Raw genomic sequence first — 18081 nt, 5'->3', positions numbered from 1 at the left:
AGGATGTTTTGGGTCATCAAAACAAAAATTACCAGGGCTGGCTTAATTACCATTAAGCTGCTGCCTTCGATGCAGGCATCCCACATGGCCACCTGTTAGTGTCCTAGCCGGGACTCTACTTCTGATTCTGCTCTACTTCTGATTCAGCTGTTGGCCTGGGAAAAGCTGCAGAGGATGGCCCAAGTGTTTGGGTCCCTGCCACACACGTGGGAGACCCAGCTGAAGCTCCTAGCTCCTGGCTTTGGCCTGGCCCATGCTGGCTGTTGCAGCCATCTGGGGAGTGAACCAGTGGGTGGAAAGTCTCTCTTTCTCTACAATTCTTACTTTCAAATAAATAAAATAAAATCTTAAAAAATAAAAAACTAAGGTTACCACTCCTTAAATGTAAAATTATCTTCCACATTATATAATTCCAAAATAATGTCTTATAGCTACTTAATACTTTATAGTTAACAAAGTGCATATTTACAGTTTACAAAGTATTTGTGATTTCATTTGCTTGTTCCTTGGAAGAATCTTTTTTTTTTAAAGTCTTGCTTATGATTATTTATTTGAAAAGCACAGCAACAGAGACAGAGATAGACAGAGACAGAGAGAGCTCCCTTTGGCAGGTTCACTCCCCAACTGCCCACAACAGCCAGGGTTGGGCCAGGCCAAAGTTAGGAGCCTGGAACTCAATCCGGGCCTCCCATGTGAATGGCAGGGAACTAAGAACTTGAGCCATCACCTGCAGCCTCCCAGGGTGTGCATTAGCAGGAAGCTGGATCACAAAAGGAGCAGGGACTTTAACCAAGGTACTCTGATAATGGGATGTATGCATTCCAGATAGTATTTTAACTGTTGTGCCCAAAGCTCAAGAATCCCATATTACAAATTAAGATTAGAAAAGTTCAGAGCTGGTGCTGTGGTATATTGGGTTTAGCTACCACCTGCAGCACCAGCATCCCATATGGATGCCAGTTTAAGTCCTGGGTGCTTAGCTTTTGATCCAGCTCCAAGCTAATGTACCTGGGAAAGTAGTGGAAGATGGTCCATGTGGGAGACCCAGAAGAAACTCTTGGCTCCTGGCTTCAGGGATCGGCCCAGCTCCAGTCATTGCAGCCATTTGTGGAGTGAACCAGCAAATGAAAGATCTATCTCTCTCTCTCTTTCTTTGTCTCTATCTCTCTCTCTCTCTCTCTCTCTCTCTCTCTAACTCCACCTTTCAATTAAACAAATCTTTCAAAAAAAAAAAAAAAAGATTAGAAAGGCTGAATCACTCTTAGTAAATGGTGACACTCACCTTATATCCAGTTCTTCCAAATCATCATCCTTGTCTTTTTCATGGTATCCTAACTGTGTTCCTGGTTGTGCTCCTGGCTGGAGAGTATCAACATGTCCCCAATCCTAAGTGAAGCAAAATCCAATGCCAAAATGCTAATTACACGTCTTTTGTTAGTAACAGCCGCAGTAGCATTATCCAAGCCCAAACCTTTCTTCTTTGAAATCACTAGTTACTAGCTTGAGCTCAAATGTGGTCTACAAGTAAACTGTCATTAAGTGGAGCACTATTTACAGGGCTATAAGTTTATAAAATGAAAGGGAAGGGCCCGGTTTCTTTAATGTGGTTTCAATCAATTCTGTACATTTTGGATCCATGTAATTTCATTTGTGATATTTCCACAGCTCGTTTTCAATCTCCTGAGATATTTGTTGAGAAGCTTTCATCACCCCAGCCCACCATGCTTTATGTGCCATCTCCTGCCTCATTCTAATTTAGGAACATTAATTCAGTGCCACTTGTAGTGCTGCTTCTCTTTTTGATCTCAGGTAGAATAAAATGTTATGTGAAAAGAAACTTTGTGGGCTCTAAGACAAGGATGGTATTTTTGGTGTGATATAAGTGAAGCTTCTGTAGAACGGGGTGTGGTTGTGAGATATACACTGGTGCCTTTGAAATCCAAGTTGAGCCAATGCACAGCACAGGATTTGTTTTTCTGAGAAAGGGAATTTTCTTTTTTAATGTTCCACTAGTCTTTATTTTGTTCACCATTTGGGAATAGTGCCTGGCACATGGCAGCTGCTTTGTAAATATTTGTTACAGAGAAAGAAAGAAATTTCATCTGTTCTTGAATCCATTATCTGGATTTTAACATTGAATTCCCCTACAATTTGATTTAATTGTGCAGAGCCATTGGAAATTTTATCATGAAATAAAATGCATGGTGCACAATTATAATGTCTGTAAATGAATCTCAAAGCTGTGTTTTTCTTGATGATACTTCTCAAGTGAATTGAATAACATTCGTTCAGAATGTACAAGTAGGGAGTGGGCATTTAGCCTACTGGTTAAGACACCAGCTAAGAGGCCCATGTCCCACATCATAGTGCCTGGATTTGATTCCTGGCTCCTGCTCCTGACTCCTCTCACACCAGTGCAGACCCTGGGAAGCAGCAGTTTTAGCCCAAGTGATCGGATTGCTACCACCCATGTGGGAGACCTGGACTGAGTTCTTGGCTGCTGGCTTTGGCCCAGGCCAGTCCCAGCTATTACAGAAGTCTGGGGAGTGAACCAGCAGATGGAGCACTCTCCCTATCTCTGTCTCTTTCTATCTCCTTTTCTCTACTTCTCAAAATTGTTAAATGAAAATAACATTTTTAAAAAGAATGCACAGTTAATTGTTTTTTAGGTTCCAAGATTATTCTTTGTTTTGTTTAGAGACTCTTTATGCTGGAATTAAAAGATACACTTAGGCACATTAAAATTTTGAAGAGTTTTTTTGAGCAGACAGCAATTAATGAATCAGGCAGCACCAAACCACAAGGGGAGCACTGCTCCAATGAAAAGGGCTGGTGAGAGAGAAACTTTTATAATGTACATAATATACTCAGAGAAGCAGGACAAAGAAGATATATTGTATTGGTAAAAGTGAAGAGTCCAGGGGGCTGGCGCTGTGGCATAGTGGGTAAAGCCACCATCTGTACTGCTGGCATCCCATATGGGCACGCTGGTTCGAGTCCCAGATGCTCCACTTCTGATCCAGCTCCCTGCTATGTCCTGGGAAAGCAGTAGATGATGGCCCAAGTCCTTGGGCTCCTGCACCTGTGTGGGAGACTGGGAAGAAGCTCCTGGCTCCTAGCTTTGGATGGGCGGCACAGCTTCAGCCGCCTTGAGGTCATCTGGGGAGTGAACCAAAGTATGGAAGACCTCTCTCTCTCTCTCTTTCTCTCCCCCAACACCTCTGTGTAACTCTGCCTTTCAAATAAATAAATAAATAAATATTTTTTTTTAAAAAAAGTGAGGGGTCCCCAGTGGCTGGTGTTGTGCTGCAAGGTTAAGCTGCCACTTAGGACACTGGCATCACACATTGGAACACCAGTTCCAGTCCTGGATGTGCCACTTTCAATCTAGTTCCTTACTAAGGCACCTGGGATAGCAGCAGAAAATGATCCAAGTACATGGGCCTCTGCCACCCATGTAGAAAGCCCAAATGGAGTTCCAGGATCCTGTGGCCATTTGGGGAGTGAACCTGTGCATGGAAGATCTCTTTCTCTCTCTCTCTCTTTCTCTCTCTTTTTTAGAGATTTACTTATTTGTTTGAAAGTCAGAGTTACACACAGAGAGAGAAGAAGAATCAGAGAGAGAGAGAGAGAGAGAGAGGTCTTCCATCCATTGGTTCACTCCCCAATTGGCTGCAATGGCCGGAGCTGCACTGATGGGAACCCAGGAGCTTCTTCTGGGTCTCCCACGTGGGTGCAGGGGCCCAAGGAGTTGGGCCATCCTCTACTGCTTTCCCAGGCCATAGCGGAGAGCTGGATTGGAAGTGGAGCAGCCGGGACTTGAACCAGCACCCCAATGGGATGCTGGTACTGCAGGCGGTGGCTTTACCTGCTATGCCACAGTGCTAGCCCAAGAAGATCTCTTTCTTTCTCTGTCTCTCCCTCTCCATAACTTTGCCTTTCAAAGAAAAAAAAAAATCTTTAAGAAAAATAGAAAGTCCCTACTTAGATCATAGGTGATGGTCTCTGAGTAGTAATGTTTCTGGTTAGATGTTGGCTGGTGATTTCTGATTGATTAAACTTAATCTTCATTTTACTCTACAACTGGTTTTAGTATGCTTACTTAGGAACCCAAGGCACTGCAGCTCTCTCAGTTAATAGCCTCCTAATTCATTATTATTAATTTTTATAGAAATATGTGACAGGTAATTGCATCTACTGTAATTCCACTTTTTAAAAGATGTGTTTATTTATTTGAAAGTCAGATTTACACAGATAGAGAAGGACAGGCAGAGAGAGAGAGGTCTTCCATCCTCTGGTTCACTTTCCAGGAGGCCACAACGGCCAGAGCTGTGCCGATCTGAAGCCAGGAGCCAGGAGCTTCTTCTGCATCTTCCAAGTGGGTGCAGGGGCCCAAGGACTTGGGCCATCCTATGCTACTTTCCCAGCTTATAGCAGAGAGCTGGATCAGAAGTGGAGCAGCCGGGACTTGAACTGGCGCCCACGTGGAATGCTGGCACTGCAGGTGGCGGCTTTACCCACTACACCACTGAGCCAGCCCCTGTAATTCCATTTTAAATGATAAATAATGACTGGGTTTTAAAAAAAAATTAAAGATTTATTTATTTTATTTGAAAGAGTTACACAGAGAGAGGAGAGGCAGAGACAGAGAGAGAGAGTTCTTCCATCCAATGGTTCACTCCCCAATTGGCCACAACGGCCGGAGCTGCGCCAATCCAAAGCCAGGAGCCAGGAGCTTCCTCCAGGTCTCCCATGTGGGTGCAGAGGTCCAAGGACTTGGGCCGTCTTCTACTGCTATCCCAGGCCATAGCAGAGAGCTGGATCGGAAGTGGAGCAGCAGGGTCTCAAACCAGCGCCCATACTGGATGCCGGTGCTTCAGGCCAGGGCATTAACCTGCAGCGCTACAGCACCAGCCCCATGACTGGTTTTTAAATTCATTTTCTTTTCAGACATAAACAGTTTGGATCTCCTCTGAGCTTACATAAAGCCAATCTCCATCCCTCCTTGACATTATGTTTATGATTATATTTTTCTGTGCAAAAATCACTTTTGGTCTAGTGCTTATTATTTAACAAGTGCTCATTAAATAATTTTTGAAAAATGTTAATATAATATACATCAGGTATAAATTGAAGAGACATTGATCAAACATATGCAAAGCACTCCTCTCTTTTAAGTTGACCTTGATCTCTCACCCTATGGCCACATCCTCTTCACAGTGAGGGCAGAAAACACTTGATCCTACCATGTAAGTTTCTTTCCGTTTTAAAGAAGTACTTAAAATGAATTCCTCATCTTTCTGTGTTGTTTCTTTGGGGACATCATAGCACAGCTGGAGAGGCATCTGGGCCTCTCCCTGTCCTCTCAGTCCTCCCTGGATCAACTGAACTTGGTCCCTGGGCACCTGGACTGATGTCACTAGAGTGTGGTCTCGGACGCTGAGGTTCCTGTGTCTTTCTCCTGCTGTTGCAGGCTGAGGCCAGGCATTTTCCACCCATCAGACCACTCAGTCTTCTGAAGGAGCAAATGAATTCTCAATGGAGCTCAAGGTCAAATCTTCTCTGTGCTCAGCTGTCACTGTGCCCTCATTACAAACTTATCTTTACTATCTTGCTTCTGTTCCTTTATTGATTAGATAGAAGGGAGAGGAGAAGTATGAGGTTTGACTGGGGAGTAGAATGCCATCATCATGGTGAGGGAGGTCACCATTATTGTAAAAAATGATTGAACGTGATAGAAAATTAAGTTGCATTTTGTTGTATTTACTCTTTCCACTAGAAGATAATATTACCATATTATAAACAAGTTGGAATAAAATAAAGAAAAGCAATTTCACTATCCTAACTCAGTTTCTTTTTTAAAAAAGATTAATTTATTTAGAAAGTCGGAGTTACAGAGGGAGACAGAGAGCGAGTGTGAGATATCTTCCATCTGCTATTCACTCCCAGATGGCCAAAATAGCCAGCACTGGGCTAGGCCAAAGCCAGGAGCCAGGAGCTTCATGCCACATGGGTGGCAGGGGCACAAGCACTTGGGCCATCTTATACTGCTTTTCCTAGGCCATTAGCAGGGAGCTGGATTGGAAGTGGAGCAGCCAGGACATGAACTGGCACCCATATGAGATGCCAGTATTACAGGCAGTGGCTTTACCCACTCTGCCACAACACTAGTCCCCCCTAACCTAACTTCTATTAACATGTTGGTATATTGCTTCTTTTATTTTGCTCATTCACAACAATTTAAGTTATAAAACACAATCTTTAAAAAACACACACCAGTTTTTCTATTGGTGAAATAATCATTATTTCTTCTATTAAAAATGCACTCAATTATTCAATCAACTAAAATGTACTGGGTTCCAAGTTTATGTAAATCATGTGATAGGCACCCTGGAGATATTAAAGATGAATCAGACACACTTCTTACCCTCTGGAAACTTACAACCTAGAAAGAGAAATAAGACTTTTACATAAATCTGTAGAAGGTAGCCAATGATAAAGGTCATAAGAGAAACAGAGAGAAAGTACTCTGGGCAACCACACAACTGCAACATCACTTTAAAAAAAAAAAGTAGGCAGCACATGCCAACATGTTAAATAATTAACAACAATATAAGTACAGAGTGCCAAGTCAGTAGTAGTAAAACTCCCTACTCGATTTTTTCCCAATCAACATCAATTTCCTAGGTATGAGAAGTTTTACTTATTCATTAAACTAAGTGATATGAAACCTTCAAGTCATCTGCAAGATTTCCTGACTTGCAGATGCTTTGTTGCTTTTAGGTGCCATTTTCTGAGTTTATAATGTATTCATACACTTCTCATCCGATAAAGTGGGAGAACTGATGCAAAAAATAGCAGGGTTCCCTCAGTGGTGGTGAGCAGTGAAACTGCCTAGGAGTATTTGTTTTGCATTTGGCATATAAACCAAAATTATCTTCTGTCAAAAACTGGTTTGCCCAATGTGCTTCTACTCTTCCCTTACTCTAAAGAGAGACTCAATGACTCTACAATGCCTGTATTGTCAAAGGACAACCTTTTTCCTTTTATGATACTGCATGAGGGTCTCTGTAGTTTTCAAACCATTTTGTGTAGTTCTAAACGAGGCTCAATATGTTTGATCTGGAACAAAAGAAATGTTTCATGGTGTTTACCATATTTTATGCAAAACAATAAAACTGCTGATAGTGGCTCATAAACATTTCATTAGGTTTTACATATGCGTTAAGCTAGAAAGATGTCTTATTTTCATGAATTTATTACAACTATTTAAGTAGTTGTAAAAATAAAAATTTGCATTTAAATATTCTCTTCTCCTGGGAACTCTGAGTGCTTTTGAACACCAATTAGTGCTGGACAGCAGCATGGATTCCCAGCTTCAGTTGGTGATTCCTTCCTTTCAATGTGTTGCTTTGGGCTTTTGTTTCTAGTCCAATGTCAGTTACTTGGTTGGCTAACAGGCCTCCCATTTGCCTCCACAGTCAGCCCTTTTTTTTTTTTTTTTACAGGCAGAGTGGATAGTGAGAGAGACAGAGAGAAAGGTCTTTGAGAGAAAGGTCTTCCTTTTTGCCGTTGGTTCACCCTCCAATGGCCGCTGCGGCCAGCGCATCTCACTGATCCGAAGCCAGGAGCCAGGTGCTTCTCCTGGTCTCCCGTGCGGGTGCAGGGCCCAAGCACTTGGGCCATCCTCCACTGCCTTCCCGGGTCATAGCAGAGAGCTGGCCTGGAAGAGGGGCAACTGGGATAGAATCCAGCACCCCGACCGGGACTAGAACCCGGTGTGCCGGCGCCGCAAGGCAGAGGATTAGCCTGTTAAGCCACAGCGCTGGCCTAGTCAGCCCTTTTTGAGGATTAATTGTATAACAGAATGATACTGCATAATAGAATGTCTGCCTCCACCAGATATAGGTTTAAAAAAATCATTCCATGGCTTCACTTTCCATCTAAATCTTATCCATACCAGACTGGCACTATGATGCAATGGGTTTAAATTGCTGCCTGCAAATCCCATATTGAAGCGTCAATTCGAATCCTGGCTGCTCCACTTCCAATTCAGCTCCATGCTAAAGCACTGGGAAAGCAATGAAAGGTGGCTCAAGTACTATGACCCCTTCCACCCATGTGAGAGACATGATAGAGTTTCTGGCTCTTTGCTTCAGCCTAGTCCAGCCCTGGCTTTTGGGGCCATTTGGGGAGTAAACCAGTGGATGGATGTCTCTCTTTTTTTCTCTCCCCTGACCCTTTCCCTCTCCTACTCCTTTCTCTTTCACTCTGCCTTTCAAATAAATAAATCTTTTTCTTTTATTTGATAGGTAGAGTTCCAGACAGTGAGAGAGAGAGACAGAGAGAAAGGTCTTCCTTCCGTTGGTTCACTCCCCAAATAGACGCCATGGCCAGCAGTGCACTGATCCGAAGCCAGGAGCCAGGTGCTTCCTCCTGGTCTCCCATGCGGGTGCAGGGGCCCAAGCACTTGGGCCATCCTCCACTGCCCTCCCGGGCCACAGTAGAGAGCTGGACTAATAAATAAATCTTAAGATATCTTATGCATACTATCAAAGTATGTGCTAATAAGAATTGCCAAAAGGTGTTTTTCTACTATGACAAATTTTCCTTTCTAATCATTAAATAGCTCATATAAGTAAGTTGCTTCTATGGTAAAAATATATACATATATTTTTAAAAGAATCTAAATGCTTGTTACATTTCTCCTCTTGCAAAGGGGAAGTGCTTAACTTGGGATTCTTAGATGGGCTTCAGGATCTGCAAATTCCTAGAAATTCCCCAAAGGCAAAGAATAAAAGACAAGAGGGGTTGCCACAATAGTTGTTACTGGAGCTATGAATCTGCCCTTGGATCAGGGGCCTCAGACCCAGTATTGTTTTGTTGCTTTAAAATTTTTATTTATCTGATAGGGAGAGAAACAGAGACACACAGATGGAGTGTTCATTCACTGATTCACTCCCAGACGCCCACAACACGTTGGGCTGGGCCAGGCTGAAGCCTGCACAGGAACTCAATCTATGTCTCCCACATAGGTGGCTAGGACTCAATGATTTGAGCTATCACCTGCTGCTTCTCAGGGTCTATACTATCAGGAACCTGGAATGGGGATCAGAGCCAGGTCCTGAACCTAGGCACTCAGATATGGGATACAGGTATCTCAACTGGCATCCTAAACACTAGGTCAAATGCCCACTCCTGGTTTTGTTTAGAGGATTCATCCTCCTCTCCTTGACTTTGAGGCTATTGAATGGAATATTCAGAGCCACTTTGATCCTCTTTTCAAAATTATCTTTAAAAAAACAAAAGCATGCTTCTCCTATGCCTGGTTGCTTACAATAAATTCCTTCCTGCTGAAATATTTTTGCAAAAAATTAATAAATGCTATTAAATGTTTCATCTGTGACCTTTGCTATTATTAATATTTAGAACAAATAATGCATAAATGTAACTCTTTTAGAAGGAAAGAGATGGGAGAAAGGGGAGAATATTGGGCCTCTAGTCACTGTATGCACATCTCTGCCAATCCCAGGATGGCGAATTACTGTAACTTAGCTCTGCCAACTGTCCAGTTTCTAGAATCTATGCTGTTGCATATTTCATGAGTTTGCTTTTGAAACCAATATCTCATTTTTGGCTACTCCAGGGAACTCCCAAACCACTGGAAATTTTAGCGTGCACAGAAGTCTTATAATTTATAAACAAGTTTTATTTGAAATATCTTAGGTATGTTGTATTCCATATATTTAAAACAGGTAAAAACTTAGAAAATGAAACTACATCTCAGCTTTCATATATTCACATGACAATTCAATTATTTCTTCATACTAAAGAATTTTGACAATTGATACTCATTTCAATTAAAAAAGTAAACTGAAATTCAACTAAATTTTATTGATTATGTACCATAAGCAGGCTTATCATGAGGACACATGAGAAGACAATTAAACTACCAAGAGCTAGATATTAGGCATTTTTAAAAACGGTCTAAGGGGCTGGCATTGTAGCATAGCAGGTTAAGCCTTTGCCTGCAATGCTGGTATCCCTTATAGGCGCCAGTTTGAAACCCTGCTGCTCCACTTTAAATTCAGTTCCCTGCTGATGTGCCTGGGAAAGCAGCAGAAGATGGCACAAGTGCTTGGGCCCCTGCACTCATATGGGAGACCCAGAAGAAGCTCCTGGCTCCTCACTTCAGCCCAGCCCAGCCCCAGCTGTTGCAGTTACTTATTGAGTGAACCAGCAAATGAAGATCTCTCTTTCTCTGTCCCTGTCTCTTCTCCTCTCTCTGTAACTCTGCCTTTCAAATATGTAAATAATAAATAAATCTTTAAAAAATTATCTATAAAGGTTGAAATAATCCCATTAATCATTATTTTTCTGATTTTACAGAAAGTAAACAGAATAGGAATGTTAAATAAATTACATGAATTCACCAGCTTATGCATTGTGAACCTACTGTTTACTCTATTGGCCCCTCAATTAAAAAAATAATAATTTTTCAAAGACTTATTTATTTATTTATTTGAAAGGCAGTGTTACACATAGAGAAAGGAAGATAGAGAATTGTCCATCCACTAGTTCACTCCCCAAATGGCCACAATGGCCGGTCCTGGGCTGATAGAAAGCCAGGAGCCAGGAGTTTCTTCTGGGTCTCCCATGTAGGTGCAGGGACCGAGGCACTTGGGCTATCTTCTGCATTCCCAGGGGGTATTAGCAGGGAGCTGGACTGGAAGTGAAGCAGCCAGGACACAAACCAGCACCCACATGAGATGCCAGTGCTGCAGATGGTGGCTTTACTTGCTACACCACAGTGCCAGCCCCGTAGTTTTTTAAAAAGGGGGCAAGCATTTAGACTAGCAGTTAAGACTCTCACATCACAGGGAGTTCAATATGTTCATATGGAGAAGTCCAGTGTTTACCTCCTCCTCCATGGAAAAAACCCAGGGCACTTGTGCTTGGAGGTAAGTGCCAGATGAAGAGCACCTGAAGCAGAACAGTGGGAACTGATAACTGGTGTGACAATTAAGAGAGTGGAGAAAGGGCAACAAAGCCAAACTGTTGGTGGCTGAAGCCCTAGCCCCATGGCTGGGGATTCTCAGGGGAAAGGGTGAGGAGGAAAGCATTAAAGGCAACCCATCTGTACAAACCCCTCACCCAGGCGATCATCTCCAGAGAGGAAACCAACCTCCTCAGAGCAGCAGCTCAGTAAGGAGTGATTCCTGGAGAACTCAGGTCTCCCTGACTTCAGAGAAGGGACCTGCACACTTTTCTCCCTCACCCCTAAGAGCAGGGAGGCACTATCTTGAGAGGGGAAGTCACTGTGTCCTTCCACACTGTGCTGGGAGGCAGAAGCCCATGCCTATCATCTTCCCAGGGACTCCAGACATTCCTTCATTCTAGTGAGGCAGACTGAGTCGGAAGGGTACAACTGGGCGGGGCAAATAAATGGTCCACACAGCACTCTGCACTGTAGCACATGGTAGGGCAGGACAGCTGGGACAGACAGCCCCTAGGACACTGGATAAAGGGAATCTGCCCTATAAGAATTGGGGATCATCTTCTTCCCTACTGCCTCCCATGCCCTAGCTACTGGAAAAAGTGCATGTTACAGCTGGGGTCCTGCATATCTACCCAGTCTGCCTGTAGAGGTTCAGAGCTCCCTGCACACTAGGGACAGATCTTGCAGTGGGGTCAAAAGGTACATTACAGCCTGTCAGTGCTCTGCATGGAATGCACGTTTGGGTTGGTGAAGGGTGTTGCCACTGTGTGCTCACCTTGAGAAGGGAATAAGCTGGGTGGACCCTCACATAAAAATGGGCTGGGAGACTGAGCGCACCAGCAGAATCTCATAGCCCCACCCACACTGACAGTAGCCAGAGGTGCTGCAACATGCCCATCTCAGGTACCACTCTAAAATTCTTGCCCATCCCATGAACAGTGCCCAGAGCTCCCTGGCCTCACCCACAACATGCTCCTGGAGCTCTTGTGAAAGTCTTACACACTCCACCCAGTCCAGAAACACGCTACTCACTGGAACTTATAACTGGGCTCTTTGTGCTGAGCCCAGCATAGTACAATACTACGGCTTACTGGGATTTAGGCTCTGCCCAGGTCCAGTGTGGGGCTCAGGGCTCTGGGTTCCAGCCTATCCCATGGAAGCTGCTTGATGTAGTGTACTTCTGGTCACTTGATGCTTGGGCCTGAGGTAACTGCACCAACCCAACCTAGGAAGCAACACACAGAGTGTGACCCAAGATACCTTATCTAACTGTTACAGAGCCAAAAGCAATGTTATGGATCCAACCAGTCTCTCGGACAGCATCTGTGGGTCCTGTCTCATCCACCTAGCATTAGCGCAGCTTTTAGAGCTCTGGGTCTGGGCAGTGGCTAGGAGTCTCTAAGTCCAACCAGCTCCTAGAGCCAGCACTGATCTCATAACTCTAGTGCCTGACTTGGACACTAGCTGGGAATCTATGCACCAACTACAATCATAACACCAGCAAGGCCTGCTCCCAACACCTAAGAGGCTCATTACGCTAGCCCCTTCCTTGAGAGACCGCTGGAGATCTGCATAACAGAAATCTCAGTGACCACATTGGACCACAGCAACAGCCCAAATCCCTACTATGGCTACCATCAACCATCACAAACAAAGGCATAGGGAGACTCTCCTACAAAATCTAACCAGAACTAAAACTAAAGCACTCTACCAAACCAATACCAAGATGACATCTCCAGTAGTAAAGCCTTCAAGCAAGAAAAACTTCTACAAGTAATAGAAACAAGAGATTCCCCAGATGTGCAAAAATCAATGCAGAAATACAAGAAATTGAATAACCAAGGCAGTATAACTCCCCAAAAGGAAGACAATAATGTATCAATTTTGGACTGTGAAGAAAGGGAGACCGATTAAATCCCTGAAAAATAATTGAAAAGAATGACTGTAAGTTTACAAAAAAATACAGAGGAACAATTTAATGAAATTAGGAGATCAGTACACAACATGGATGAGAGATTCAGCAAAGAGATAGAGATATTAAAGAAGAAACAAACAGAAATATTAGAAATGAAGTACTCAATAAGTCAAATAAAAACTACAGGAGCCAGCACTGTGGCGTAGTGAGTAAAGCCACCACCTGCAGTGTCAGCATCCCTTATGAGTTCAAGCCCTAGCTGCTCTACTCTGATCCAGCTCTCTACTATGCACCTGGGAAAGCAGCAAAAGATGGTACAAATACTTGGGCCCCTACACCCACGTGGGAGACCCAGAAGAAGCTCCTGGCTCCTGGCTTTGGATTGGTCCAGCTCCAGCCATTACAGCCATTTGGGGAGTGAACCATTGGATGGAAGACTTCTCTCTCTCTGTCTCTCCCTCTCTCTGCCTGTAGCTCTGCCTCTCAAATTGAAAAAAAAAAAAAAAAAAAAGATACAGGGGCCAGTGCCATGCGCAGTAGGTTAATCCTCCACCTGTGGCACTGGCATCCCATATGGGTGCTGGTTCTAGTCCTGGCTGCTCCTCTTCTAATCCAGCTCTCTGTAGTAGCCTAGGAAAGCAGTAGAAGATGGCCCTAGTCCTTGGGCCCCTGTACCCACGTGGGGGACCAGGAAGAAGCACCTGGCTCCTGGTTTCAGGTCGGCACAGCTCCAGCCGTTGTGGCCATTTGGGGAGTGAACCAACGGAAGGAAGACCTTCTGTCTGTCTCTCTCACTGTCTGTAACTCCACCTCACAAATAAATAAATAAAATCTTTAAAAAACAAAAGATACAGACTGGCTGAATGGATTTTTTTTTAAAAAAGAGTCAACTATATGGTGCCTACAAGTAACACATTTCACAAATAAAGATACCCATAGACTGAAAGTGAAAGGATGGAAAAAGATATTCCATAGAAATGGAAATCAACAGTGAGCAGGAGTAGCCATACTCATATAAGACAAAATAGACTTTAAGACAAAAACTGCCCAAAGAGACAAGGTCAGTATATAGTGACTAAGGTATCAATTTAACAAGAAGCTGTGACTATTATAAATGTATATGCACCAAAATGCAAGGACAGCCAGTTTTATGAAACAAATGTTAAAAGAGAGATACAGGCTCCAATACAATAATACTAGGGGACTTCAATACCACACTCTCATCAATGGACAGAACAACAAGACAAAAAAAATCAACAAAGAAACAACAGAGCTAATCTGCACTACAGACCAAATGGACCTAAGAGGTAGCTACAGAACATTCTATCCCACAGCTGCAGAATACACGTTCTTTTCACCAGTGCATGGAACATTCTCTAGGATATATCATACAATAGACCATAAACCAAGACTCAAATTCAAAAAAATTGAAATCTTACCATGTAACTTTTTTGACCATAATGGAAGAGATAGAAATTAACATAAGAAACTCCAGAAAATATAGAAACATGTGGAGACTGAACATGATCCTGCGTGACTAGTGTGTCACAGAAGAACTCAAAGGGAACTCAAAAAAATTCCTTAAAACTGATGAAAATGAAAAAAACACTATATCAAATAGAAAAAAGCAGTATTCAGAGAAAAGTTTATAGCAATAAGTGTCTATGTCAAAAAATATGGAAAGACATAAAATAAATAATCTAACAGTGTATCTCAAAGACCTGGAAAATAAGAACAAACTAAATACAAAATTAGTAGAAGGAAAGAATTGGTAATCAAAAATCACCCAAAAAGGAGTGAGTGTTTATCCTAGTGGTTACAGAAGTCCCGTATCTCACATTGCAGTGCCCGGCTCTGGTTCCTGGCTCTGGTTCCTGACTCTAGTTTCTGATTGATGTAGACTCTGGGAGGCAGCAGTACTGATTTAAGTAGCTGGATTCTTGTTACCCATGTAGGGGTCCTGGATCATGTGCCAGTTCCCAGTAGTTCTGGGCAATTGAGGAGTGAACCAGTGGATGGGAGTGATCTCCATCTCTGTCCCTGTCCCTGTCCCTGTCTCTGTCTCTATTTCTCCTTCTCCTTCTCTCTTTCCTTTTCTCTTTCTCTATCCCTGTCTCTATCTCCCTCTCAAATGAATAAAAAATAATAAACTTTTAAAAAATCTCTCAACAAAAAAAAAAAAGCCTAGGACCAGATGGCTTCATTTATGAATTCCACCAAATATTTTAAGAATTAACACCAATTTTTCTCAAAACTTCCAAAAAGGAAGGAGGCAACACTTCCTAATTCATTTTATGCGATCAGCTTTATTCTGATACCAAAGCAAGACAAGGACACTATAAGAAAAGAAAATTAAAACTCAATATCTATGATAAACATGGATGCAAAAGTCCTCAACAAAATACCACCAAGTCAAATCCAACAGATTTTTCACCTTGATCAAGTGGAATTTCCTCAGGAATACAAAAATCGTTTAATATTTTGCAAATCAATAAGATAAAACACATTAACAGAATGAAGCACTAAAAACTCTCAATAGTTACAGAAAAAATATATGATACAATTCAGCATACTTTCAAGCTGGCGCCGTGGCTTAACAGGCTAATCCTCTGCCTGGCAGCGCCGGCACACCGGGTTCTAGTCCCGGTCGGGGCACCGATCCTGTCCCGGTTGCCCCTTTTCCAGGCCAGCTCTCTGCTGTGGCCAGGGAGTGCAGTGGAGGATGGCCCAGGTCCTTGGGTCCTGCACCCCATGGGAGACCAGGAGAAGCACCTGGCTCCTGCCATCGGAACAGTGCGGTGCGCCGGCCGCAGCACGCCTACCGCGGCGGCCACTGGAGGGTGAACCAGCGGCAAAAAGGAAGACCTTTCTCTCTGTCTCCCTCTACTGTCCACTCTGCCTGTCCAAAAAAAAAAAAAAAACAATTCAGCATACTTTCATCATAAAAACTCAACAAATTAGATACAGAAGGCCATACACAGTAAAAATCATACTCAATAGTGAAAAGCTGGACGCTTTCCCTCTAAGATCAGGGACAAGAGACGAATGCCTACGGTCAACACTTCTACTGGACTTCATGGTGGAAGTGCTAACAGACCATTGGAGCAAGAAAGAGAAATAAAAGGTCTCCAAGTCAAAAGGAAGAAGGAAAATTTTGTGTTAGCAGTTAACACACAGAATCCCATGATAATTCTATCTTAATTTTTTGAGAAACTTCCATGCTATTTTCCATAATGCCTGTATCAATTTACATTTCCACTAATATTGTCTAAAAATCCCCTTTTCTCCATATCCTGGCTGTTTGTTATCTCTTTATCTTTTTGATAACAGCCATGCTAACAAGAGTGAGGTAACTGTTTCCCTGTAGCTTTAATTTGCATTTCCCTGATGATTTGTAATATGAAACACTTTGTCACATACCTGCCATTGGTGTATCTTTGGGGCAATGTCTAATCATGTTCTTTGTCCATTTTAAAATTAGGTTTTAATTTTTGTATGAGTTCCTTATACTTTGGATATTAACCCTTTGTCAGATATATGACTTGCAAATATTTTCTCTTAATTCATAGGTTGCCTTTTTGTTGTCTCTTTACTGTGCAGAACTTTCAGTATTACGTACTTCTATTTCTTTATTTTTGCTTTTGTTGCTTGTACTTTTGGTGCCATATCTAAAATATCATTGCCAAGACAAGTATCAAGAAACTTTCCTATTTCCTCTTCTAAGAGTTTTATAGTTTTCAAGTTTTACATTTTAGGTTTTTAATCTGTTGGCTAATTTTTGTGAGTGGTGTAAGATGCAAGTCCAGTTTCATTCTTTTTCTATGTGTATATCCAGTTTTCCCAATACCATTTACTGAAGAATGACAATTTTTCCACTATATATTCTTGGTGCCACTATCAAATATTAGTTGACCATATATGTTTAGGTTTATTTCTAGGCTGTCCATTCTGTTCCATGGGTCTATGGGTCCATTTTTATTCTCTTCCGATTACTATAGCTTTATAATACAGTTTGAAATCAGGAGGGGTGATGCCTTTCCATTTTTGCATGTGCATCTGAAGGAAACAAATCTATATCTTTTTTTAAAGATTTATTTTATTTATCTGAAAGACAGAATTACAGAGAGGTAGAGCCAGAGAGAGGTCTTTCATTCTGCTGGTTCACTCCCCAAATGACTGCAATGGCCAGAACTGAGCTGATCTGAAGCTAGCAGGAGATTCCTCCGGGTCTCCCACATGGGTGCAGGAGCCCAAGGGGTTAGGCCATCCTCCACTGCTTTCCCAGGCCATAGCAGAAAGCTATATTGGAAGAGGAGCAGCCAGGACTCGAACCGGTGCCCATATGGGATGCCGCTGCTGCAGGCTGAGGCTTTAACCCACTGCGCCACAGCACTGGTCCCAAATCTATATCCTGAAGAGACATCTGCACTCCTATGTTCTTTGTAGCAGTATTTGCAATAGCTAAGACATGGACACAACCTAAGTGTCTATCAATGGATAAATGCATAAGGAAATATATGTATAATCTCAGTTATATGTGGAATCAAAAAAATCAGACTCTGAAGCAAAACTAGAATCATGATTTTCAGGAGTTGGGGGTGGTAAAATGGGGAAAGTTGGTTACAAGTTACAAGAGGAATACATTCTGGGAATATGATACACAGCCTGATGACTATAGTCTATACTGTACTGAAATTTGCTCAGAGAGTTGTTCTCACGACACATACAGAAAAAGGTAATGTGAGGTGATGGATGAACTGATTTGATTGTGATAACCATTTCATAATATATACTTGCATCAAAGGTTTTACAAAAGGAAAGAAAGAAATGACATGGAGGAACTTAAAGGCATAGTGTTTAGTGAAAGGAATTGCTACAAAACGACAATGTACTATATCACGTCAACTGTACAACACTTTGGAAAAACGAAATTATGGATCATTGGTTTTCAGGGATTTAAGAGGGAGACATGTAAAACAGTGAAGAGGTGGAAAACAGGGGATTGAAATCATCCTTTATGATCCCATAATGGGGGACACAGGACATTACAGATCCGACAAAACTCAAACTATAAAGCAAACAGTGAATGCCAGGGTGGGATATTTGGTACAGTGGTTAAGCTACTGCTTGGGACCCCTACATCCTATAACAGTGCCAGTCTTTAAGT

This window comes from Lepus europaeus, chromosome 3 (assembly GCF_033115175.1).
Source record: "Lepus europaeus isolate LE1 chromosome 3, mLepTim1.pri, whole genome shotgun sequence".
NCBI classification, from domain to species: Eukaryota; Metazoa; Chordata; class Mammalia; order Lagomorpha; family Leporidae; genus Lepus; species Lepus europaeus.
This window is presented reverse-complemented; position numbering follows the sequence as displayed.